Source organism: Neofelis nebulosa, chromosome X, assembly GCF_028018385.1.
Source record: "Neofelis nebulosa isolate mNeoNeb1 chromosome X, mNeoNeb1.pri, whole genome shotgun sequence".
NCBI lineage: Eukaryota > Metazoa > Chordata > Mammalia > Carnivora > Felidae > Neofelis > Neofelis nebulosa.
In genome coordinates, this window is record NC_080800.1 from 42,537,025 (window position 1) to 42,564,358 (window position 27,334).

Sequence of the window (27,334 nt, forward strand, 5' to 3'; positions counted from 1 at the left end):
CTCTCTCGCTCTCTCTCGCTCTCTCTCTCTCTCTCAAAAATAAATAAATAAATATTTAATAAATAAATAAACAAACATTTAAAAAGGAAAAAAAACATCATTATTGATGAGGGACCATAAGGCAAGCTGAGGACCAAACACAAGCTTGCACACCTCCCACCCCTGGCAGGTGGGATATGTGTGATATTCCTCAGGCACTCCTGGCTTCCCAAGAATAGAGGAAAGGACAGAAAACAAATACTTAAACTGATAGAGTCTCCATCAATTTACAAATATCTTAGTACAATTACAAGAAAAGGGCAATCTTATCAATAGCTTAGTCTCCAGCAACTCCCTACAGTCCTAACCATAATGTTTTGCTAGGGGAAAAACAACTTTAGCTTGACAATAACTAGGCCTTTAGTAATCTGTGAATCTTCTTTAGCGTATGGAAATACCTGTAAGAAACTTCCTCTTGGAGTACCTGGGTGGCTCAGTCAGTTAAGCGTCCAACTTCGGCTCAGGTCATGATCTCGCAGTTCCTGAGTTCAAGCCTTGCATCAGGATTTGTGCTGACAGCTCAGAGCCTGGAACCTACTTCAGATTCTGTGTCTCCTTCTCTCTCTCCCACCTCCTGCTCTCTCTCTCTCTCTCTCTCTCTCAAAAATAAGTAAACATTAAAAAAAATTTTTTTAAAGAAACTTCCTCTTGACTTTATTTGCCCCAACTCCACAGTATATAAGCAGTCACTCTTCATGACCCCAATGCAGCTCTTTCTGCCCACAGGTCTTGTCCCCGTGCTTTAATAAAATCACCTTTTTGCACCAAAGATGTCTCAAGAATTCTTTCTTGGCTGTCAGCTCGAAACTCCCATCACTCCAAAACCCCATGAATTATGAAAACCTACAGCATGGGGAGAGGGAGACCTGAGCAGATGAGCCTTTTCCAGTGCAGGAGTCTTGGATAAAATGGGAAGAAGATGATGAGAGTTCATCTTCCCCTTGCTGCCTCCCTAGTGGTTGATGCCACATCTTTATAGGTGGTTTGCAGCAAATTGTTTCATTCAGGGCTGGGAGGGGACAATGCACTGGTGACCTGTGAGAGGTAAGGGAGATGATTCATTTTCAGAAATACCAAATAAAACTGTGCTGTCCAGTTAACAGTACATTTACAACCTATTGGATATATACATGAACCCACACACACAGACACACATAATGGAGTCCTAAACCCTTAGACACTTCATTTCCTGATTCTTCTTCCCCTCTTTGTTTCATGGGCTTCTTTTCATGGGCTTTACAATCAGCATGCACCAAAGAACAAAGGAGGGACTGAAAGTCTCTGCGTCACCTCAGGAAATGTACATTTGTTCCAATCAGACTACTTTTTGCTTCACATGGGCATAGGCAATGTCCGGGTAAGGCTGTAACCTCTTTAGTACTCAGCCAATGAGGAATCAGGAGAAACATGCATGATAGCAGATAAATTGCCTACTGTGACTGCCCTGAGTGTGCCTGTCCATCAGACACCTGCTCTTGCAGGAACATAGATTAAAGCTTCGCTTCACTGTGCTCTGATTTTGATTGGGTCAGCTGCCTTATTTCCCACATTTAGGGGCTAGTCCAGGATTCACGTTGACCCACAAGGTTCAGGTCCTCCTGCAAGAGGGGAGTCACATCCCACCCCAGTTTGGGTGGCCTTTCCACAGGAGGACCCCTGGCCCCTCAGGGATCCATGGAACTCGAGACTTTTTGCCTTTGGAGACAAAAGAAGTGACACTATGAAAAGGGTAAAAGACAGGCACTGTGGTGTCCTGATAACTCCATGCATGGACAAAGATAGGAAAATTGGACAAAAAGCATGGCCTTGGGGGTTGGGAAATCCTCAGAGGCTGAGTGTGTGTGACTGAGACATATCCTAGATACAAAGCAAATGCAGAGTCTCAATCCACAGACCTGTTTCCTCATGAGGGAAACAGCCAGAGACAGAAGAAGTGGGCTCTGGAGAGTGCAAGAAACCTCCATTAAGGGTGGATGAGGGCCCCAGTGAAACTCAGGAGCAGGAACTAGCTTGGTAGAGTATGGGGAACAAAAATTCTAGGACTAGGGGTAAGGAAGAATTACCCAGAAAGAGGCAGGGTCTCCTCAGATTCCCCTGGATAGTATGTTGGGGCGAATGTTACAGTACTGGGGATGCTAAGGCTATTTGGGTCTGTTGGTAAACATGCTTTGTGCTTAATAGATTCATAAATTTGCCATCTAAAGAATTCTGATATAACAGTTCACAATTGGTAACTACTTAGTTTTCACTGGAGACTAAGTTTTCTAAGAGTTAAAATTCTGCTAAATGCAGTTAAGAATGGTAGAAATAAGGAAAGCATCTCTATATGTAAAAGTAGGTATGTAAAAATATTTTCAAAATGGATATACATTTTTGTTGAAGATAAAAGAAGATAATTTTGTCCTAAATGAGACTGGTTGTTTGGAGAGGAATGGCTTGGGACAAAATCTAAATGTAAGGGAAAGTTGTAGACAGTTCATGAAGGAAAGTCTTTGGAAAAGAATTTTATGTGTGGTCAGGATGGACTAAGGTTAAAATGAATAGGTTTTCAAGGGATATAGGAGTGTTGATACATAGTGGCACATGTACCCCTATATTTATAGCAGCGCTTTCAACAATAGCCAAATTATGGAAAGAGCCTAAATGTCCATCAACTGATGAATTGATAAAGAAGATGTGGTTTATATATACAGTGGACTACTACTTGGCAATGAGAAAGAATTAAATCTTGCCATTTGCAATAACGTGGATGGAACTGGAGGGTATTATCCTAAGTGAAATAAGTCAGTCAGAGAAAGACAGATATATTTGTTTTCACTCATATTTGGATCTTGAGAAACTTAACAGACCACGGGGGAAGGGAAGGAGAAAAAATAGTTACAGAGATGGAAGGAGACAAACCATAAGAGACTCATAAATACAGAGAACAAACTGAGGGTTGATGGGAGGTGGGGGAGAGGGGAAAGTGGTTGACGGGCATTGAGGAGGGCACTTGTTGGGATGAGCACTGGGTGTTGTATGTAAGCCAATTTGACAATAAGTTATATTAAAAAAAATAAAATAAGATTAAGACTTAAAAAATTAATGTGTTTTAAAAGTACTCTGGTATAAGATTAAAATTCTGCTTTAGTCTCTGTTAAAAAGACAAAGTTTTCTTGGCTTGTGGATCTGCTTTTGAAAAACAACAAAAAAGGAAAGATTTCTTTCCTCTTTGCCCAAAAAGATGGAAAGAACTATGATTTTAACCAAAAGGGCAGGACAGTGTGTCCTTTTGAGTTTTTTTAAATTTTTCTTAACATTTATTCATTTTTGAGAGACAGAAAGAGACACAAGAGGGGCAGAGAGAGAGGGAGACACAGAATCCAAAGCAGGCTCAGAGCCCAATGTGGGGCTTGAACTCATGGACCGCAAGATCATGACCTGAGCCAAACTCCAATGCTCAACCAACTGAGCCACCCAGGCGCCCCATCCTTTTGAGCTGTTTTAATCAAAGCTTGGTTGCCCCTTCTTTGATCCAAAGGCAGAGGAGATGATGGCAATGTCCTCGCTGCTACTCTCCAAATGCTCCACATTTGTATTATTTCTGCAATGCAGAGAAATGGGTGCCTATGCTATATGAGGGCTGGATGACTATTCTATATAAAGGGCTTTTACCAGATTACATGGGAGCCATTTTGCTACACTGAGCCCAGTGTATGCTGATTTGTACCAATACAGTGACCTTAAAATGGACATCTATATGGCTGGAACATACTTATTTAGACATTGCCAAAAAAAAAAAAAAAAAAAAGGCAGGCCTTTTGACTTTGGCCCTTTTAGCCCCCCTCAATGGCCAATTTTACCCTTATAAAAAAAATGGTTTTCACCAGTCTTTTAAACTGTACTTGTAAAGACAAACAGTTTTGTTATGATTGATATGTAAATTACTGTTGGGCCAAAATAAAATCAATGCATCCCTCTACAACCAATGGAATCATGCTTGGTCACAGTCAATACCCGCAAAGTCAATACCCAGGTCAAGCCTGGGTAAGAGCAACTATTCCAAGCACCTCCTTAGATTGACAAGGCTTTTGGCTGTCAGTCGCATAGCCAGCCAAAACCCAGGACCAAGAGATGACGTTTCTCTTGGTCAGCTAAAAGGGATGACTTTTCTTCTTTTTCCTATAGATGGGCAATTCCCCAACCAAGGCCAATATTCTTTGGGATGCATTCTGAAAAATTGGGATGATTTTGATCCACAAACCCTAACCCTTAGTTATCAATTGCTTTTGCACTGAAGCTTGTCCCAAGTATAAATTGGAAGAGGAAATTTGGCCACCAGAGAGAAATATCAATTATAATACTATCCTACAATTGGACTTGTTTTGCAAACATGAGGAGAAACAGGGAGAAGTATCCTGTGTTCAGTGTTTTGGGGCCTTAAGAGATGATCAAGGTATGTATAAGGTGGATCCTGGCCTACTGGCAACCCTTTCCAAGGGTTCACAATGATGAAGCAAGGGAGCCAAGGGTCCCTTGCCTGTACCCAAAGAAGACCTAGAGAAGTAGGAAGGGAAGTCCTACACCTCAACTTCCTCCTCCTTGGGTCCTCAATCTATATATTCAGACTTAGAAATGTGCACTTCTGCTCCCTGATGCCCACCTTATCCAGGCCCTCCCCATAATGTAACAGGCATGTTTCCCCTACAAGAAGCTAGAGTGCCAGAAGGAGAAACGCAGGGAGGCACCACTAGGATAAGATTACAAGTACCTTTTTCATTGCAGGACTTAAGACAGATAAAAGAATATCTAAGTAAATTTTCTGATGATCCGGATAAATAGATAGAGGTATTTCAGAATATTACGTATGTTTTTGAGTTGATCTGGAAAGATACAATGCTTTTGTTGAATCAGACTGTTAATGAGACAGAGAAGCATGGTGTCCTGACAGCAGCTGAGAGATATGGGGATGAGGAACTTCCTAATTATCATGGGACTAGAGGCCCTATAGGGAACTCCCAGTTCCCTACTGGGGTTCAGACAGCTCTGCCCCAAGATCCTAATTGGGACTATGATAATCCTGTTGGGGAATGCTATTGCTGCCACTTCCAAGCTTGTGTTTTGGAAAAATTAAGGAGATTTAGGTTAAAGCCTTAAATTAGTCTAAATTGGCCACTACTTTACAAACACAGGACGAGAGCCTGGTGGCCTCCCTGGAAAGATTAAGGTTAAATACACGGCTATCTCCCCTGATGCCCTTGAAGCTGAGACAATTCTAAAGGACAAATTTGCCACCCAATCAGCCCCAGAATTTCCAAGGAAGCTGCAAAATTTGGCAGTTGGCTTGGAAGGGACCCTGGAGAAGCTCTTACAAGCTGCCAATTGAGTATATTACAACTGAGATCAAGAGGAGAATAAGGAACATGAAAAGAAGCTTTAAAAAAAAAAAAACTAAAGCCTTAGTCGTGGCCTTACTTATTATGTCAGTCCAGACTTCCCGAGGTCTTGGAACCAAGTGCCGTTCAGGGCACTGGAAACGAGAATGTCCTCGGAGGGGACAACAGAAGTCCAAACCCCGTAAGCCATGCCCTTATGTGGTGACGATCACTGGAAGATCTGAATGTCCTTGGGGACCTCAATCTGTGGGGTCTCAGATAACCAGAGTCCCTGAAAGGAACTGATGGGGCCTGGGGCTCTTTGGGGTGGCTCCCCTGAACCAACCATCTGTTGGAAACCCAGAGCCTCAGATAACTCTGAAAATAGAAGGAAAACTGGTTGATTTCCATCTTGACACAGGAGCCACCTTTTCTGTCCTCCTTTCCACTTCTGGCCAACTGTCCAAACACGGTGTAACAATTAGGGGCATCTTCAGAAAACTTATGATTAAATTTTTCTCTCAGCCACCAGGGTGCATATGGGGAGACTTTTTTTTCACATTCTTTTTTCATAATGCCAGAGAGCCCCTCTCCCTTGCTAGAAAGAGACATTATGACGAAATTAAGGACTATAGTGCTACTAGCTCCAGGACAGATAAACAATTGCCTAAACTTATAGTAATCTGGATATCGAAGATCAATCTTTCCTTGAGGTAAAATTAAACACGTGTCATGGAGTTGTTCCTATGGAAACTGGAGGGCCAAAGGAATCTTTGCAGATTGAGAACCAAAAACTAGTTCAGGTGCTTAATTATTCTAACCAACAATATCACAAGGTCCCAATAAATATGGAAGGGAAGGAAAAACTACAGTTACATTAAAAAAAATATGACCAGACACGTCAGGGACTTTTTGAATGGCTATAATGCATCTTTCCTTCCTCTCGTGTGACCTCCTCCCTAGGAGGCATTGCATTTAGAATAATAATGCTTGTTGGTCTAATATTCCTTTTGTATGTCATTTATAGAAGCCCTCGCAGATGCCAGAAAAAAAGACATCTAAGAAAATTTTTCTAGCCCAGACGTTCCAAATACCCTCCCATTATTTCGGACCTCTGGATCGACCTCTGAACCTGCCCCAACTGTTGTACCTATGTCATCGCCCCCTTTCAGCAGGAAGCAGTTAAGATCAGTCACGGTCCCAATTCCTAAGGGCAGTTAGGAGTTACATGTTGAATGCCGGGGAATATGATAGGAAAAGATGGGATTCAGTAGGCAGAGAGGGAAAGGTTAGGACATGAGGTCCCTGGGTGGGAAAATAAAAAAACATATCTTGTAACAATGCTGGGAGCTTCTGACCACAGCAAACCCCCTCGGGCATAAGGTTTCTCTTTAGAAACAGATATCTGTGCCTTATGCCCCAAATAAGGACATATTGGAAGATAAACCTGACTGTGAAGAGGAGAGTCAACACTTGCTGAACATGTTTGAATGAGAGCTCAAAAATGAAATATAAATGAAAATGGAATCAACTTAGAAAAGAAGAGGGGCGCCTGGGTGGCGCAGTCGGTTAAGCGTCCGACTTCAGCCAGGTCACGATCTCGCAGTCCGTGAGTTCGAGCCCCGCGTCGGGCTCTGGGCTGATGGCTCAGAGCCTGGAGCCTGTTTCCAGTTCTGTGCCTCCCTCTCTCTCTGCCCCTCCCCCGTTCATGCTATGTCTCTCTCTGTCCCAAAAATAAATAAAAAACGTTGAAAAAAAAAAAAAAGAAAAAAAGAAAAGAAGAGAAGGGGGGCGCCTGGGTGGCGCAGTCGGTTAAGCGTCCGACTTCAGCCAGGTCACGATCTCGCAGTCCGTGAGTTCGAGCCCCGCGTCAGGCTCTGGGCTGATGGCTCAGAGCCTGGAGCCTGTTTCCAGTTCTGTGTCTCCCTCTCTCTCTGCCCCTCCCCCGTTCATGCTATGTCTCTCTCTGTCCCAAAAATAAATAAAAAACGTTGAAAAAAAAATTAAAAAGAAAAGAAGAGAAGGGATTGTGAGAAGTAAGGGAGAGGATTCATTTTCAGAAGTACCAATTAAAAGCTGTGCTGTCTAGTTAACAGTAGGTTTACAATCTATTGGAAATATATATTAACACCCCCCTATAACGGAGTCCCAAACCCTCAGACACTTAACTTCTTGGTTCTTCCCCTCTCCGTTTTGAGGGCTTTGCAATGAGCATGCACTAAAGAACTGAAGTTCTGCGTCACCTCAGGAAACATACATTTGTTCCAGACTACTTTTTACCTTACATGGGCATAGGTGATGTCTGGGTAAGGCTGTAACCTCTGTAGTACTCAGCCAATGAGGAATCAGAGGAGGGTCTTGTGTGCTGGGAGATAAATTGCCTGCTGTGACTGCCCCGAATGTGCCTGTCCATCAGACACCTGCTCTTGCAAGAATGTTGATTAAAGCCTCATTTCACGGGCCTCTGAGTCTCTGCAGTCCTCCTTTGATTGAGTCAGTGGGCTTATTTCTCACATGACCTCAACAGGGTGTCAACACTGTCAGAGTCCCCCAGGATGTGACAGCAGCAGGTGCTTAAAGACAATGTCACTGGTCCTGTGTGTGGTTGTATTAGGGTTTGGACATCAGCTAGAGATGCTGCAGCCAACACCGTTAGAGGAGAGAAGAGCAAAAGAGGAAGAATGTGGGAGAGAGAGAGAGAAAGGCCTCTGAGAGGCTTTAAGAGAAAGAGAATGAAGAGAAGAAGATGAAGAGAGTCAGAAAGAGATAAGCAAATAAAACCAGAGACAAAGTGGACAACTAACTTGGCGAGTCAGGTATGGAGGGTATCCTGCCCAAGAAACACCAACCCAACTCACAGGTAGAACTGAAGTGTACCAATGAGAATCTATGTCAAGGATCTGGCTACATCAGCCTCTCTCTGGTAGAACCCTTGCCCTGTTATCTGTCCAACTGGGTCCCCACTCCAGGATAAATTCACATGTCTAGTGAAACCTATGAAAAAAAATTCCCAAGGGAAGGTTAGGAGCTAAGGACTGATGCCTTCCTCCCACTGAGGAGGCCTTGGAAGGGGCTTGTGAGGGACTAAAGGAAGCAGAGAAACTGCTCTATCCCTAGAATCAGCCAGGGTATCCTTAGGGCAGGAGTGAGGAATCTATATCTGACACCCTTGGGATGGGGCTGCGGAAAGTGTCCTCTCTCTGTGCTGCCTGTGCCCCAATAGGTCATTTTGTCCAACCCTCTGCCTCCAGGTAGCCAGGTATCAGGACATACCAGTCGCACCAGTGGATTCAAAGGCCTCAGGAGAGGAGCCTGTGTCCCAGGTTTCTCAGCAGATGGCCCAAACTGCTTTGCTTTGCAGCTTTGCAGGTTGAAAGGAATTAAGGGCCAGGGGCCAGTGGAGCCATGGGAAATTCTGGGCCAGAGAAGGAAAAACAATTAATTACTCAGGATTTGATGAGCAGTGGCATCTGGATTTTAACAGCTAGAGGCAGTGTGAATCTCAACATCCATCTGGAATGAGGTGCTAAGCTTGAACGTCAGTGCCACCCTTCAAGGGTACTGTGTTTGGTGATCCAGCTTGCTTTGGCTACTGTTGTAGGAACCCAGGTTACACAGTCCCAGCTCCATTAACATATCAGTTCTGCTGGGTGATTCAGACCACAGGGTTGGGCCATCGTATGGACATTAAGCCTTCAGGAGCTGATGAAGCTGTTGCCGCAGGGAAAGGAGGGTCAAGGTCACTGCAAGTAGAGAGTATTTCAGCCCTGGATGCTTGTGAATTAGGGCCTATACTGAGCTTACCCTTCCCATCCTTCAGAGGCTTATCTCAGAAGCTCATCACTCTACTTCCATTCCTCCAGAGTTTCTAGACCAGTCCAGTTTCCCAGAAACATATCTCAAAATAGAGAATCTGATTCCACAGCATGAATTTGTTCTTTTTTAAAAATATATTATTTATTTGGGGCACCTGGGTGGTTCAGTCAGTTGAGCATCCGACTTCAGCTCAGGTCATGATCTTGCAGTGTGAGTTCGAGCCCCGCGTCGGGCTCTGTGCTGAAAGCTCGGAGCCTGGAGCCTGCTTCGGATTCTGCGTCTCCCTCTCTCTCAGCCCCTCCCCCACTCATGCTCTGTCTCTCTCTGTCAAAAATAAAAATAAACATTAAAAACATTTTTTAAATAAATAAAATATTATTTATTTATTTTGAGAGAGAGACAGTGCGAGCAGGGGAGGGGAGAGAGAGAGAATCCCAAGCAGACTCCACACTGTCAGCATAGAGCCCGGTTTGGGGGCTTGAACTCATGAACCGTGAGATCATGACCTGAGCTGAAACCAAGAGTTGGACGCTTAACCGACTGAGCCACCGAGATGTCCCATGAATTTGGTCTAGCTTAATCAACTGCAGTGGCATTTGGATTTTAACAGCTAGAGGCAGTGCTCTTAAGCACCAGCAACAAACCTGCAGTCCAACAATGTCAAGTTTGTTGACCCTTTTCAATGAGGGAAACTAGACATCAGAAGAACCATGGGACATCTCACCACATAAAAGAAAAGGTACAGTTTTTATAGGATTTGAGGAAAGGATAAACAAAATTTTAATGTTTATTTTTAAGAGAGACAGACAGACAGACAGAGACAGAGCATGAGTGGAGGAGGGGGAGGGTCAGAGAGAGAGGGAGACACAGGATCCAAAGTAGGGTCCAGGCTCTGAGCTGTCAGCACAGAGCCCGATGGGGGGCTCGAACCCATGGACTAAGAGATCATGACCTGAGCCGAAGTCAGACACTCAACCGACTGAGCCACCCAGGCACCCTGGAAAGGACAAAATTTATATGAAATTTAAATGAGCCCTGCTAGGGGAACCTGGGTGGCTCAGTCGGTTGAGCGTCCAACTTCAGCTCAGGTCATGATCTAGCGGTTTGTGAGTTCGAGCCCCACGTCAGGCTCTGTGCTGACAGCTCAGAGGCTGGAGCCTGCTTCAGATCCTGTGTCTCCCTCTCTCTCTGCCCCTCCTCCACTCATATTCCTCTCTCTCTCTCTCTCTTTTTCTCCAAAATAAATAAAAACATTTAAAAAATAAATTTAAAAAATTAAATGAGCTACATCTGTCTACATTGTGTTGTCTGCATAAGTACATTTATTGTGAGGCTCATATCTGCATATTTACTTATTTCTAATGCAGAATTTCTCAACCTCAACAATATTGACATCTTGGGCTAGATAATTATTTGTTGTGGGAGGTTATCTTGTGCATTGTAGGATGTTTAGCATCATCTCTGGCCTCTATCCACTAGATACCAGTGGCCCCCTCAACCCAATCATGACAAAATTTTGCAGACATTGCCAAATGTCCTTTGGGGAGCAAAATTACCCCTGGTTGAGAACCACTGTTCTAATCGTTTATTGATAGTGAATATGGTAGTGAATAGTCAGTAAAGAATTTTGTGGAATGACTTCTGTTCACTTTTCTATACATAATTTAGGGTAATACATTAAATGAAAGACACATTAAAATGACAAATCTGTTAAAAGCAAGCCCATTGGCTAAAAAGACAGTGTCAGTGGGGTACCTGGGTGGCTCAGTTGGTTAAGGGATGAACTCCTGATTTTGGCTCAGGTCAAGATCTTATGGTTTGTGGGATCAAACCCTGCATGGGACTCTACACTGACAGCATGGAGCCTGCTTGGGATTCTCTCTTTCTCCCTCTCTATTCCTCTCCCACTCACATGCACACACTCTTTCTCTCTCTCTCTCTCTCTCAAAATAAATAAACATTAAAAAAAAAAGTAGCCCAATAGGGGCGCCTGGGTGGCGCAGTCAGTTGAGCATCTGACTTCAGCTCAGGTCATGATTCTGCGTTTCATGAGTTCGAACCCCACATCCGGCTCTGTGCTGACAGCTCGGAGCCTGGCGCCTGCTTCAGATTCTCTCTCTCTCTGCCCCTCCCCCACTTGCACTTTGTCTCAAAATAAATAAACATTAAAAAATTTTAAGTAGCCCAATAAAAAATAGGCAATAGATTTGAGAAGATATACAGATGAGAAATAAATACATGAAAATATGCTCAGCATCATTGTCAATAAAGAAATATAAATTTAAAACATAAAAACCTGGGGCACCTGGGTGGCTCAGTCCAGTGAACATCTGACTCTTGATTTCAGCTCAGGTTGTTATTCCAGGGTTGTGGGATCAAGCCCCTTGCTTAGTGTGGAACCTGCTTGGGATTCTCTCTCTCCCCCTGCCCCTCTTCCCCACTCATGCGCTCTCTCTCTCTCTCTCTCTCTCTCTCTAAATTTAAAAAAAAAATTAGGAGCACCTGGGTGGCTTAGTCTGTTAAGAGTCTGACCTCAGCTTAGGTTATGATCTCTCAGTTTGTGGGTTCGAACCTTGCATCGGGCTTCACGCTGATAGCTCAGAGCCTGGAGCCTGGTTCAGATTTCTGTGTCTCCCTCTCTTTCTGCCCCTCCCCTGCTTGTGCTGTCTCTTTCTCTCTCAAAAATACATATATAAAGGCATACCACTACACACCTAATAGAATGGCTAAAATTAAAATGACCATAATAAGTATTGGCATTTATGTGGAGGAGCTGGACCTCTCGTACACTGCTAATTTGGGAAACAGTTTGATAGTTTCTTTAAATTCTAACCATGCAACGGGCCACCTGGGTAGCTCAGCCAGTTAAGCATCTGACTCTTGATTTCAGCTCAGGGGATCAAGCCCCTCATTGGGCTCTGCACTGACAGCACAGAACATGCTTGGGATTCTTGCTCTCCCTCTCTCTTTGCCCCTCCCCTGCTCACTTTCTCTATCTCTCTCTCTCTCTCTCAAAATAAATAAACATTTTTTAAAAATCTAACCATGTATCTGCCATATGATCCAGCTATCCCACTCTTAGTTGTTTTCCAAGAGAAAAGAAAATATATGTCTATACAAAGGCATGTACAATATTTGCATGGCAAGTGTATTTGTAATAGTCAAAAACTGAAAACAACCTAAATTTCCATCAACAAATGAATGGATAAACAAATTAGAGTATATCCATATCACACAACATGGATGAATCTCAAAATAATACTGAGTGAAGGAAGTTATACAAATAAGGGTACTATTTATATAAAACTTTATAAAAATGCAAACTAAACTTTAGTGACAGGATCAGTGAATGTGTGAGAGTGGGGATGAGAGTGGGGAGAGTGATGAATATATTTACGATCTTGATTATGGTGAATATGTGTAATATATAAACTCATTAAATTGTACACTTCTAATATGTACAATTTATTGTATGCCAATTATATCTTGATAAAGTTTTTTTTCAAAAATTTTAATGCTTATTTATTTTTGAGAGAGAGAGACAGAACACAAGCAGAGGAGAGGCAGAGAGAAGGGGAGACACAGAATCCAAAGCAGATTCCAGGCTCTGAGCTGTCAGCACAGAGCCTGACGCAGGGCTCAAACCCATGAGCTGTGAGATCATCATGTTCTGAGCTGAAGTCAGATGGTTAACCGACTGAGCCACCCATGCACCTCAATAAAGCTATTTTTAATGTCATAGGTAACAATAGTCTACATGGCCAATCATATCAGAAATACATGCAAGAAAGTCTAAGTTGTTGAACCATGAAACTGGTAGATATATTTTTCTGATATCATACTCAACAGCAGTGGTTTACCTTGAGGAAAATAATACCAACTCTTAAATCTTGAGTTCCCCTACCTATGTCAAATGATAGCTACAATTTGTGCAAGATTCCATCTTTATGTTACACTTAATATAAAGTTTAATTTTTAAGAAAAAAGATTGAAATATAGAGTGAAAAAAATCTTGGGCTCAATGAACAATATTCTTCAGGGATCATGGAAAACTCCCAGAGCCACATGATGCTGGCTTTTTCATCCATCCAGCCTGGAGTCAGAAGGTACACAGCATCCTGGCTCATGGTACAGGCTTTGCCCCCATACAGGGGTCTGTCACCACCACTGGGCAGAGAGTGTCTCTTGTTGTCTTTGTAGAAAATTACTGAGCACAGAGACCTCCACCATCCTGGTTTTTCACACCACAGTCTGCAGCCCTAAGAGTTGGCAAGTCTGTCCATACAACGGGCCATAGACTTTCCTGCTTGCAGACGTGTCCATCATTTACATACGCCCTCTGCATGTGCTGGGGTTTACAATCTCCTCCTAACATTATTTTGAAAGATCGGCCAGACATGGTCTTCGTCTATTCCTCTACTACTTGTTAACTGACTCTGGGCAAGTCCTGGCCTCTTGAAACTACATCTGTGATATGGGGCAATAAGGACATCTATATCATATCCTCCTTGGAGTGTATGTTATGATCTCTTGTGAAACCAGAAGAAAGTAAACACAGAACAAATGTATGATATTATTGCCACCATGTTCATGATTTAATAATAACAGCTAATATTTGTTGATCACTCACAATGTGCCTAGCCCTATGCTAAGTGCTTTACAAGTACAAGTTACAACAGCCCTGTGAGGGAGGAACAGTTATTACTTCATTTCACAGAGGGAGAAATGGAGAGTCAGAAAGGTTAAGTAACTTGCCCAAGGTCATCAGATGTTGAGGCTGGAAAGTGAATTCAGGTCTGTCTGACCACAGAGCCCACATCCCTCCCACCAGTCTCCACTGACTTCTGCCCATGTGGCCTCAGAAAGCTCTGGTCACTCCTTTCCAAACCCAGTGATCCTAGAACTTCAGAACAAGGTGTCTGATTTACTCCTTGTAGTAGGCTGAATAATGCCCCCCAAAGATATTAAGCCATAATCCATGGAACCTGTAAATGTTACCTTATTTGGAAAATGGTTCTTTGTAAATATGATTAAGTTAAGGCTGTTGAGATAGGGAGATTATCCTGGATTATCTCGGTGAGCCTTAAATGCAACCACATGTGTCCTTGTAAGAAAGAGGCAAGCCAAGATGTTACTGAGTGCCCAGGAGCTAGAGAAGCTAAAGAAGGGGAAGAGAGAAGCAGCCAAAGGTTGGACCCAGACCAGGAGACAAAGCCAGAGTTGGAATAAAAGCTGCTTTTGCTAAAGAAGCAGCAACTAAAAAAATTGAAAAGATGCCAGTTATCTTTGGACTGCTCACCTCCTTCCTTTCTTTCCAATATGTGATAGCTCCATCCATTAGGAAGTTCTTTGCTGCTGGGGTATGGAGAACAAACATGCAGCTTCCTAGGGAGATAGGGGTGATCACTGGAGCCAACATAGACATTAGCAAGGAGACAGAGAGGTTGGTAGCAGAGGAGCCCAACTATGCATTGCCTACCAAGATATACTTAAGGGGGATAATCTGCTGGCCAGTGAAATCTAGGCCAATACAAAGAACTCTCAGATGCTAATTCAGAAACTGGACCTGTCCAATACCAAATCCACCTGAGCCTTTGCTAAGGGCTTTCTGGCAGAGAAAAAGCAGCTCCATATTTTGACCAACAAAGCAAGAGTGATAATGTATCCATATTCCAAGACAGCTGGTGACTTTGAAACCCACCTAGGAGTCAACCACCTGGGCCACTTCTTTTGTGCCCACTTGCTCCTGGAGCTGCTGAAAACGTCTGTACCCTCACAGGTGATGAACCTGTCATCGGTAACTAACCATGCTGGCAAGATTCATTTCCACAAACTCTAGGGTAAGAAGCACTACAGCCAGGAGTTTTGCTCATTGCCACAGCTAGGTGGCCAATATATTTTTAATTGGGAACTGGCCAAGAGGCTCCAAGGCACAGGGGTCACCACCTATGCAGTGCACCCAGGCATCATCTACTTCCAACTGGTCTAGCACTACTTCTTGTTGTGCCTGCTCTAGAGGGTTTTCTCCCCCTTCATCAAGTCAACATGGTAGGGGGCACAGACCAGCCTCCACTGTGCCTTAGTTGAGAGCCTGAAGCCCTAGTGTGACAAGTGCCCCAGTGACTGCAGGAGGACCTGGGTGCCCCAAGGGTCTGAAATAGCAAAACCATTGAGTGCCTGTAGAATGTCACTGTGAGCTTCTAAAAATCCAGGACCAGTCCGGCCACAATGAAAAGGGACAAAGGAGAAGGCCCACCCTGAAATATTGTCCTTCTGGTGGGGCTATTGTTGAAAATCTTGCCCTACTCTGATTCTCCTGACCCTTATAGAAACCTTTGCCTATCCAACACTCTTGTGAAGTTGGTTCATGGTACAAGACATTCACATCTGCAGAGTATTCTCCAAGACTTACAAGAATTAGCTGTTCTCTTGGGGCAGGAGGACGGGGCAGATCCCAAGTTGGTCATGGGGAAAGCAGAAGAACCTGGGAAATTGAGGCAATTTTTTCACTAATACCAGAAATGCCAGCCAGCATGCTCAGCTGAGGTAACAGGAGCATCAGTGTTTCATATTTCCAGGGACAGTAAGACTCAAACTTTTGACTGATTGCTTTCATCTTTGAAATACTAGTCACTCAGGAAATACTAGTCATTCAGGAAATAGGAAATTTTTGGTTAACTTTGGACAACTTTCATTTCTTCCTCTGAGCACATTGGAGCTATTGCATGAAGCTGGACCCTCCCAGTTTCTTTTTTTTCAGTTTTTTTTTTGTATTAAGAAATTTTCCAGGCTTTATTGAGATATAATTGACACATAACATTGAGTAAGTTAAGAGCTACCCATTTTCAATCATGCAGATGGTTTCCTTTTCAAAAGAGTCCCCTTTACCTCAATTTTTAGAGAAAATAAAGACTGTACATTGAAAAGACAAAAGAAATAAGTAAGAGATTTAAGAGATACACACAGAAGAAGGCAATGTAAAGATTAAACACAGAAAGATGTGAGGAGGTTAACCTTGAAGATTGTAGCAATGCCACCAAAAGTCAGGGAATAAAGACAGTGACAGGAACTGGAATAGGTAAGGCATGATTCTCCCTAGAGCCTGTGGAGGGAACACAGCCCTCTGACAGCTTGATATTGACCGGTGATACTGATTTCAGACATATGGCCTACAGAACCATGAGAAAATAATTTTCTGTTGTTTGTGTCAACAAGTTTGTGGTAATTTGTTATAGCAGCCAGAGGAATCTAGTACAGATTTTGGTACCTGGAAGTGGAATGCTGCCATAACAAATACCTAAAAGTGTGAAAGTGAATTTGGAGTTGGATAATGGATAGAGGCTAGAAAAATGTTGAGAAGCTTGATGGAAAAATCCTAGATTGAATTAAACAAATTGTTGTTAGAAATATTAACACTGAGTGTTACTCTGGTGAGATCTCAGAAGGAAGTGAAGAGCATGGAAGATAAAACATATATCATTTTAGAAAATACATGTATTGTCAAAAGTAAAATGTTAGAAATATGAATATTAAAGGTTATGCTGGTGATAAATAGGAAGGAAATGAGGAGCATGTTATTGGAAACTGGAGGAAAGGCAATCTTTGTTACACACTGACAAAACTTACCTGAATTATGTCCTACCATAATGTGGAAAGCAGAAATTATAGGTGACAAACTTGGATATTTAGCTGAGAGGATTTCTAAGCAAAGTGTTGAAGGTATGACCTAATTTATTCCTGCTGCATTAGTTAAGTGTCAAAGGAAAGAGATAAATTGAGGAAAGAACTATTAAGCAAAATAGATCCAGGACTTGGTGATTTGGAAATTTTTCAGCATATCAACATTGTAAAATACACAAAATTAAGCTATTTACTCTCATGAAGGTGTGCTATGGTGAGAAAGTCAAGAATGTGGTTGTGTTTGCTAATACTGAAGAGAGTAAGTGTGTGACTCATGAATCTCTTCAACCATCTCAGCCATAGCTAGGAATAGAGATGGGATTATCTGGGAAGGATCTGTGCAAGACCCTATGGACTAATGGCATGAGTTGCTGTGACATATGGGAAATCTACAAGGTTTTTGAGAATATCATTAGAAAAATTGCCAAAATGGACTGAAAGAGGCAGAGGCAGAGGCAGGACAAACTGGAGGAAGACTGTTAGACTCCCAAAATGTTACAGACACAAAAAAAGGGTAATAAAACTGGAGATTTTTACCTTTTAGTCCCCTTTATCGATTTTTCCCATCCCCCTCATTTGGTGACCACAAGTTTGTTCTTTGTATTTATGACTGTTTTTGTTTTGTTCTGTTTGTTCACTTATTTGGTTTTTTAGATTCCACATATAAATGAAATCATACAGTATTTGTCTTTCTCTGTCTGACTTATTTCACTTAGTATAACACTCTCTAGGTCCATCCATTTTGTTGCAAATGGTAAAGTTTGATTCTTTTTTGCATATATATTTATGGCATATATATATATCACATATCCTTTATCCATTCATCTATAGATGGACACTTAGTTTGCTTTCCATAACTTGGCTGTTGTAAATAATGCAATAAACATAGGGGTGCATATATATTTTTGAGCTAGTGTTTTCATTTTCTTTGAGTAAACACACAGAAGTGGAATTGTTGAATTGTATGGTATATCTATTTTAATTTTTTGAGGAACCTCCGCACTGTTTTCCACAGTGGCCATACCAATTTACACTCCCACCAACAGTACATGAAGATTCCCATTTTTCCACATCTTCACCAACACTTGTTGTATCTTATCTTTTTGATACTAGCCATTTGGACTGGTGTGAGGTGATATCTCATTGTAATTTTGATTTACATTTTCCTAATGTTTAGTGATGTTGAAGATCTTTTCATGTGTCTGTTACCCATCTCAGTGTCTTACTTGGAAAAAGGCCTATGCAGATCCTATGCCTATTTTTTAATCAGATTGTTCATTTTTATGGTTTTGAGTTGTATGTGCTCCTTATATATTTTGGATATTAACCCCCTATCAGATATGTCATTTGTGAATATCTTCTCCCATTCAGTAGGTAGGCTTTTTATTTGTTGATGGATTCCTTCACTGTGCAAAAACTTTTTGGTTTGATATAGTACCAATTGTTTATTTTTTATTTTGTTGCCCTTGCTTCAGGAGACAGATACAAAAACATATTGTTAAGACCAATGTCCAAGAGTTTACTACCTAATTTTTCCTTTAGGAGCTTTAAGGCTTCAGGTCTTACATTTAAGTCTCTAATTCATTTTGGTGTTATTTATGTATATGGTGTAAGAAAGTGGTCCAGTCATTCTTTAGCATGTAACTGTACAGTTTTCCCAACATCAACTTATTGAAGAGACTATCTTTTCCCCACACTATAATCTTGCCTCCTTTGGCATAGGTTAATTAACCATATAAGCATGGGTTTATTTTTAGGTTATCTATTTGGTTCCATCAATCTATGTTATTGTCTTTTTTTGTTCCAGTACCATAGAGTTTTGATTACTATAGCTTTGTATTATGGTTTGAAATCTATACTATACTAACTTTCTATGTTATAGTATGATACCTCCAGCTTTGTTCTTATTTCTCAAGATTGCTTTGGCTATTCAGGAACTTTTGTGATTCCATACAAGTTTTAGAATTGCTTGTTCTAGTCCTGTGAAAAAAGTTATTGGTATTTTGATAGGGATTACATTGAATCTGTAGATCACTTTGGATATTATGGACATTTTAACAATATTAATTCTTCCAATCCATGACCATGGTATATCTTTTAAATTATTTGTGTAATCTTCAATTTATTTCATTAATGTCATATCTTTCAGAATATGTGTCTTCCACCTCTGTAGTTAAATTTATTCCTAGGTGTGTTAGCCTTTTTGATGCACTTGTAAATAAGATTGTTTTATTAATTTATCTTTCTGATAATCTGTTATTAGTGTACAGAAATGCAACATATTTTTGTATATTAATTTTCTTTCCTGAAGCTTTATTCAATTAAATTTATTAATTTTAATAGTTTTTCAGTGGGGTCTCTAGGGTTTTCCCATATATAGTATCATATCATCTGCAACTAATGACACTTTTACTTCTTTCTTACCAATTTGGATGTTTTTTATTTCTTTTTCTTGCCTAATTATTGTGACTAGAACTTTCAGCACTATGCTGAATAAAAGTTGTGAGTGAGCATTCTTATCTGGTTCCTGATCTTAGAACAAAGGCTTTCAGCTTTTCACTATTGAGTATGATATTAGTTGTGGGTTTATCATATATGGCCTTTATTATATTGAGGTATGTTCCCCCATACCCACTTTGTTGAGTTTTTTTTTTAATATCATGAATGGATGTTGAATTTTGTCAAATGCTTTTTCTGCATCTATTGAGATGGCTGTATAATTTCCATTTTTAATTTTGTTGTGGTGTATCACGTTGATTTGTGAATTTTTTTAAATTTTTGTAATATTTACTTATTTTTGAGAGAGAGAGAGAGAGAGACAGAGTGCAAGTGGGGAAGGGGCAGAGAGAGATGGAGACACAGAATCCAAAGCAGGCTCCAGCCTGTGATCTATCAGCACAGAACCTGATGCAGGGCTTGGACTCACGAACCATGAGATCATGACCTGAGCTGAAGTTGGACACTTAACCAACTGAGCCACCCAGATGCCCCTGAATTTTATTTATTTATTTATTTATTTATTTATTTGAGACTATCGAACCATCTTACATCTCTGGAATAAATACCACTTGATCTTCGTGAATGATCCTTTTTATGTATTATTGAATTAGGTTTTCTAATGTTTTGTTGAGGACTTTTGCATCTATATTCAACAGGGATATTGGACTGTAATTTTCTTTTTTTGTAGTGTCTTTATCTGGGTTTGGTATCAGGGTACTGCTGCCCTTGAATGAATTTGGAAGTGTTCTTTCTTCTTTGAGTTCTTGGAATAGTTTGATAAAGATACATATTAACTCTCCTTTAACTGTTTGGTAGACAGGGGCCTGGGTGATTCAGTCGGTTAAGCATCTGACTATTGATTCTGGCTCAGGCCATGATCTCATGGTTCATGAGATAGAGCCCCACATTCGACTCTGCACTGACAGTGTAGAGCCTGCTTGGGATTCTCCCTCCCTCTCTCTCTGCCCCTTCCCCATTGGGGCTCTCTCTCTCTGTCTCAAAATATTAAATGTATATTTGGGGGGCGCCTGGGTGGCGCAGTCGGTTGAGCGTCCGACTTCAGCCAGGTCACGATCTCGCGGTCCGTGAGTTCGAGCCCCGCGTCGGGCTCTGGGCTGATGGCTCGGAGCCTGGAGCCTGTTTCCGATTCTGTGTCTCCCTCTCTCTCTGCCCCTCCCCCGTTCATGCTCTGTCTCTCTCTGTCCCAAAAATAAATAAAAAACGTTGAAAAAAAAATTAAAAAAAAAAATAAATGTATATTTGGTAGAATTCACCAGTAAAGCCATCTGTACTGGCGCTGGTGCTGGACTTTGTTTGTTGGGAGGTTTTTGTTTACTGAGTCAAAATCCTTTAGTAATCAGTCTAGTCAGACTTTCTATTTTTAAAAATATTTTTAATGTTTATTTATTTTTGAGAGAGAGAGAGAGAGAGACCGTGGGGGGAAGGGGAAAGAAGGAGAGAGAGTGGGGACAGGGGATCTGAAGTGGGCTCTGTGCTGACAACAGAGAGCCTGATATGGGGCTCATACTCATGAACCATGAAACCATGACCTGAGCCAAAGTCGGTCACTTAACCGATTGAGCCACCTAGGCACTCCTAGATTTTCTGTTTTTTATGATTCAGTCTTGGAAGATTGTAAATTCTAGGAAATTACCCATTTTTCTATGTTGTCCAATTTGTTATATGATTATTCATAATTCTCTTATAATCCTTTGTATTGCTGTAGTGTCCGTTTTCTTTCCTTCCTAATTTTATTTATTTGAGTCCTCTTTTTCTTAATGAGTCTGGCTAAAGGTTTATCAATTTTGTTTAAATTTTCAAAGAACCAGTTTTGCATTTCACTAATCTTCTTTATTGATTTTTGTCCCTATTTCATGTATTTCCATTCTGATCTTTATGATTTCCTTCCTTCCACTAACTTTGAGCTTTGTTCTTCTTTTTCTATTTCCTTTAGGTGTAAGCTTAGATTGTTTATTTGAATTTTTCTTTTTCTTTAGGTAGGCCCATATCAACATAAACACTCAGAACAGTTTTTGTTGTGTCCCAAAGATTTTGGAATGTTGGGTTTCCATTTTTATTTGTCTCAACGTATTTTTTTTATTTCCTCTTTGATTTTTTTATTGACCCATTAGTTGTTTAGTAGCATATTGCTTAATTTCCATTTATTTTTTCGTTTTTTCTTTGTAATTGATTTGTAGTTTCATACCATTATATAGTCAGAAAAGATGCCTGATATGATTTTAATAATGTTCAAATTATTGAGACTTGTTTTGTGGCCTAACATGTGATCTATCCTGCAGAATGTTCCATGTGCACTTGAAAAGAATATGTATTCTGCTGTTTGGGAATGGAATGCTCTGTATATATCTGTTAAGTACATCTGGTCTAATGTTTCATTCATACCCATCATTTACTTATTGATTTTCTTTTTTTAATGTTTATTTATTTATTTTGATGGGGGAGGGGGTAGAGGGAGAGAGAGACAATCCCAATCAGGCTCTGTGCTAACAGCACAGAGCCCAATGTGAGGCTTAATCCCACGAACCATGAGATCATGATCTGAGCTGAAATCAAGAATTGGATACTTAACCAACTGAGCCACCCAGGAGCCCCTGCTTATTGATTTTCTATCTGGATGATTGAACCATTGATGTGAGTGGTGTGTCGAAGTCCCCACTATTATTGTATTATTATCAATTTCTCCCTTTATGTCTGTTAGTATTTGCATTATATATTTAGATGCTCCTATTTTGGTGCATAGATATTTACAATTTTTATACCCTCTTGTTATATTCCTCTTTACCATTATGTTATACCCTTCTTTATCTCTTGTTACAGGCTTTGTTTTAAAAGCTATTTTGTCTGATATAAGTATTGCTACCCCAGCTTTTTTCTCATTTCCATTTGCATGGAATATCTTCTTCCATCTCTTCACTTTCAGTCTGTATGTGTCTTTAGGTCTGAAGTGAGTCTGTTGCGGGCAGCATATAAATGGGTCTTGTTTTTTTTAATCCATTTAGTCGCCCTATGTCTTTTGATTGGATAATTTATTCCATTTACACTTAAAGTAATTGTTGACAGGTAAGTACTTATTGCCATTTTGTTAATTGTTTTCTGGTTGTTTTTGTAGTTCTTTTCTGCTTTCTTCTTCTCTTGCTCTCTTCCATTATGATTTGATTATTTTCTTTAGTGTTATGCTTGGATTCCTTTTTATTTTATTTGTGTGTGTGTGTGTGTGTGTGTGTGTATCTATTATAGGTTTGTGGTCTGTGGATACCATGAGGTTCATATGTAACACCCTATATAGATAGCAATCTTATTTAAATCTATAGTTGTTTAAGTTCAAACACATTCTAAGATCACTACATTTCTACTCCCTCCCCTCCTGAATGTTTCATGTATTTGATGTCATAATTTGCATTTCTATTTTGTGTATCACTTAACTACTTATTGTAGATATATTTGATTTTACTACTTTTGTTTTTTAATCTTCATACTAGCTTTATAAGTTATTAATCTACTACCTTTACTATATGCTTGCTTTTACCAATTTTTTATTTCTCAATTTTCTTACATCTAGTAATGACCTTCTTTTTTTCCATGTAAAGGAGTCTCTTTAACATTTCTTGAGAGCCTGATTTAGTGGTGATAAACTTCTTTAACTTTTGTTTGTATGGGAAACTCTTTATTTCCCCTTAAATTTTGAATGATAATCTTGCTGAAGTAGTTTTGATTGCAGGTTTCTTTATCCTTCATCACTTTATTTTTTTTAATTAGGTAATGTTTATTTTTGAGACAGAGAGAGCATGAGAGATAGAGAGAGACAGGGAGGGGCAGAGAGAGAGAGGAAGACACGGAATCTGAAGCTGGCTCCAGGCTCTGAACTATCAGCACAGAGCCCGACACAGGGCTCGAACTTGTGGACCGCAATATCATGACCTGAGCTGAAGTTGGACACGTAACTGATGGAGCCACCAAGGCACCCCTCCTTCATCACTTTAAATGTATCATGCCACTCCCTTCTGGCCTGCAAAGTTTCTGCTAAAATATCAGCTGATAGCCTTAAGGGTGTTCCCTTGTATGTAACTAATTATTTTTCTCTTGCTGCTTTTAAGATTCTCTCTTTATCTTTAATTTTTGACATTTTAACTATTATGTGTCTTAGTGTGTACCTTTTTGGGTTCATTTATTTGGGGACTTCTGTGATCCCTGGACCAGAATATCTGTTTCCTTCCCCACGCTAGAGAAGTTTTCAGCTACCATTTCTTCAAATACGTTTTCTGCCCCTTTCTCTCTCTCTTCTCCTCTGGGACACCTACAACATAAATATTAATATGCTTGATGTTGTCTGAGAGGTCCCTTAACCTATCCTCATATTTTAAATTCTTTTTTTTGATGCTAAGTGAAATAAGCCATACAGAGAAAGACAGATACCATATGGTTTCACTCTTATGTGGATCCTGAGAAACGTAACAGAAACCCATGGGGGAGGGGAAGGGAAAAAAAAAAAAGAGGTTAGAGTGGGAGAGAGCCAAAGCATAAGAGACTGTTAAAAACTGAGAACAAACTGAGGGTTGATGGGGGGTGGGAGGGAGGGCAGGGTGGGTGATGGGTATTGAGGAGGGCACCTTTTGGGATGAGCACTGGGTGTTGTATGGAAACCAATTTGACAGTAAATTTCATATATTAAAAAATAAAAAAAAATCTAAAAAAAAAAAATTAAAAAAAAAAATAAATTCTTTTTTTTTTAATTTTTGCTGTTTAGGTTGAATGATTTCCACTACACTGTCTTCCAGATAGTTTATCTGTTCTTCTGCATCCTCTAATCTTTTGTTGATTTCCTCTAGTATGTTTTTCGTTTCAGTTATTATATTCTTCAGCTCTGATTTGTTTTTATATATATATTTTTTCTCTCTTTGTTCACATTCTAAATGAGTTTATTCACTCCTTTCCCAAGTTCTGTGAGCATCTTTATGATGATCACTTTGAACTCTTTATCAGATAGACTGCTCATCTCCATTTCATTTAATTCTTTTGCTAAGGTTTTGACTTATTCTTTCATTTGGAACATATTCCTCTGTCTCCTCATTTTATCTGATTCTCTGTGTTTGTTTCTGTGTATTAAGTAGGCCAGCTACATCTACTGGTCTTTAAGGTAGTGGCCTTAGTAGAAGGCATCTTATGGGACCCAGAAGCACAATCCCCTCTGATCACCAGAAGTGGGCACTCCAGGGGTGTCCCTCATGTAGGCTGCATGTGCCTTCCTATTGTGAATGGGCTACAACTGCTGTGAGAATGCTGGTGGGTGGGGCTGACCCCCAGCATGACTGCCTGAGAGGCCTGGTTGAAGCTGCTGTGGATTTGTTGGTAGGTAGAGTTATCCCCTGGTGTTACTGGCTGTGAGGCCTGTCCATGACTCTTACAGGCATGCTGGTGGAGGAAGCTGCGCTTCCCTGTCACAGGAATCACTTTGCAGGGGCACTGGTCCCAAAGGAGGCTGTCCATAGAAAGTGGTGGGGCAGGAGCTGCTTTGAAGGGGTGCCTATTGAAGTGGGTGCATTGGTAGGGTAGGGCTGCAAGGAGTCAGACAGGATAAGTGGTACTATCAAGGTAGATGGACAGTGACAGAACTGATGCCTGCCAACATTGGGCCAGCTAGGCACCTGTCAACACTTCTGTTCCAGGAAAAATTTCCTACAGATCTCTACCCCTCCAGCACATGCCCTAAAATTAGCCAATAAATCTTCTTCATATATGGCCTAGCTGCTTTTCAAACTGCTGCCTCTGTGCTGGGTGTCAGAGCAAGTGAGATTGTGTAAGCCCTTTAAAAACAGAGCCTTGGGGGGCACCTGGATGGCTCAGTTGGTTGGGCATCCGACTTCGGCTCAGGTCATGATCTCACTCACAGTTCGTGAGTTCAAGCCCCATGTCGGGCTCTGTGCTGACAGCTCAGAGCCTGGAGCTCATTTCAGATTCTGTGTCTCCCTCTCTCTCTGCCTGTCCCTCACTCATACTCTCTCTCTCTCTCTCTCTCTCTCTCAAGAATAAATAAACATTAAAAAAATTTTTTTAATAAAAAATTTTTTTAAAACACAGAGCCTTGGTTTCCTACAGTCCACCAGCTCTCCCAGAGTTAAGCCCCACTGATTTTTAAAGCCAAATGTTATGGAGGCTCATCTTCCTGGTGCATATCTTCAGGGCTAGGGGTACCCAATATGGGACTTGAACCCTTTGCTCCTCACAGAGGACCCCCATGTCTATCATATTCCTCCCACTTGTGGATTGTTACACCAGGGCTTTGGTTCCCAACCAGGTTTCATCTCTGCCTTTCCTACCCTTCTTGATAGGACTTTTTCTTCATATCTTTGGCTGTGGAAGAGATTTTCTGCTAGTCTTCAAGTCATTCTCAGAAAGAGTTGCTTTAAATGTAGTTACAACCTTGATGTGTCTCTGGGAGGAGGTGAGTTAAGGATATTTCTACTCTGCCATCTTTCCCTCTAATAATGATTTCTAGTGTCCAAGTCCAAAGAGGAATTTTAACCCAGGATGGATCATGCCAAGAGTTTCATCCATACTTATTTTAAGTGATGAGATTTGGTATTTTGAGCTGATAATATTAAATGAGATTGTGGACTTGAGTTGATGTATTGAGAAATTTGGGTATTGGTGATGTAGTACATGTGTTTTGCATGTGGGATGGATGTGAATCTTCTGGGACCAGAGGTCAGATTATGGGAGACTGAATAATTTCACCTCTCCCACCAAAGATATTCTATTTCCTGGAATTTATGTGTGTTACCTACAATACCAACGACAACAAAAAAAAGACTTTGCCAGTGTGATTAAGTTAAAGATCATGATATAGGGGGATTATCCTAGATTATTTGGGTGGGTTCTAAATGCATCACAAGTGTTCTTATCAGAGGGAGGCACAGGGAATTTTGTCACCAACAGAAGATAAGAGGGGGATGTGACCATGGAGGTAGAGATTTGAATAATGCAGCCACAGCCAAGGAATGCTGGCAGCCACCAGAAGCTGGAAGAGCAGAGAGAAGATTCTCTCCTAGAGCATCTGGAAGGAGTACAGCCTTGCTGACACCCTCTTTTCAGCTTAGAGAAACTAATTTTAGACTCTGGGAAAATAAATTTCTCTTGTTTTATTCCACAAAACTTTTGGTAACTTGTTACAGCAGCCATAGGAAATTTGGGTGATCATTAGAGATTATGTACATTATGGTGAAAGTCCCTTGTAGTTTTAAGATGCATTCATTCATTCAACTAACCAACAAATATTGAAAGCCATATAAAACAGTAATTAAAAGCACAGACTTTGGACTCAATTCAACTTGGGAGTGAATTGTGTGACCTTGATCAGGCAGCCTAACTCTCTGAGCCCCAGTCTCCACATCTACACAATAGGGATAATAACAGTACTTAACTCAAGGTGAGGTTGTGAAAATTATATGGGATAATGCACACATATGGCTTTGTGCTGGGCACAAGGGTCATTGCCCTGTCCCTGTTCTAAGAGACCTATCATTCTGGGAGGAAAAACTTAGAGAGATCAAGACTTTGGACAGAAAGCACAGGAGGAATTGGGGACCCGTTGGAGGCACTGGTGGTAGGGGGTTGGAACAAATTCCTAGAGAAAGTATCTTCTGAGTCCCCTGAGGGACAGAGCAAGCTGTAATTATATGGATACTCTTTTTAATACTATTACTATTAAAATAGTACTATTAAGGAGGAAAACATTCCTGGTTATTGGGTCTTCTAGAAAAAGCACATCTTTCAAAAACACCTATCAAAAACAGTAAAAAAAAAAAAAGTTTAAAATAATTCCTGTCCCTCACTGGGTTTGCACAGGGAGTCATGCAGGCCCCCACTGCCACCTTGGCTGCTGACACTGCTACCACCACCATCATTGCCTTGATCCTTTATCCCTCACC

General features: G+C 40.9%; 1 pseudogene; it reads left to right on the forward strand.

Annotated features, from left to right (window-relative positions):
• Positions 1-14,482: 14,482 nt before the first annotated feature.
• Positions 14,483-15,520, forward strand: LOC131502058 (retinol dehydrogenase 12-like; annotated as a pseudogene).
• Positions 15,521-27,334: the final 11,814 nt, after the last annotated feature.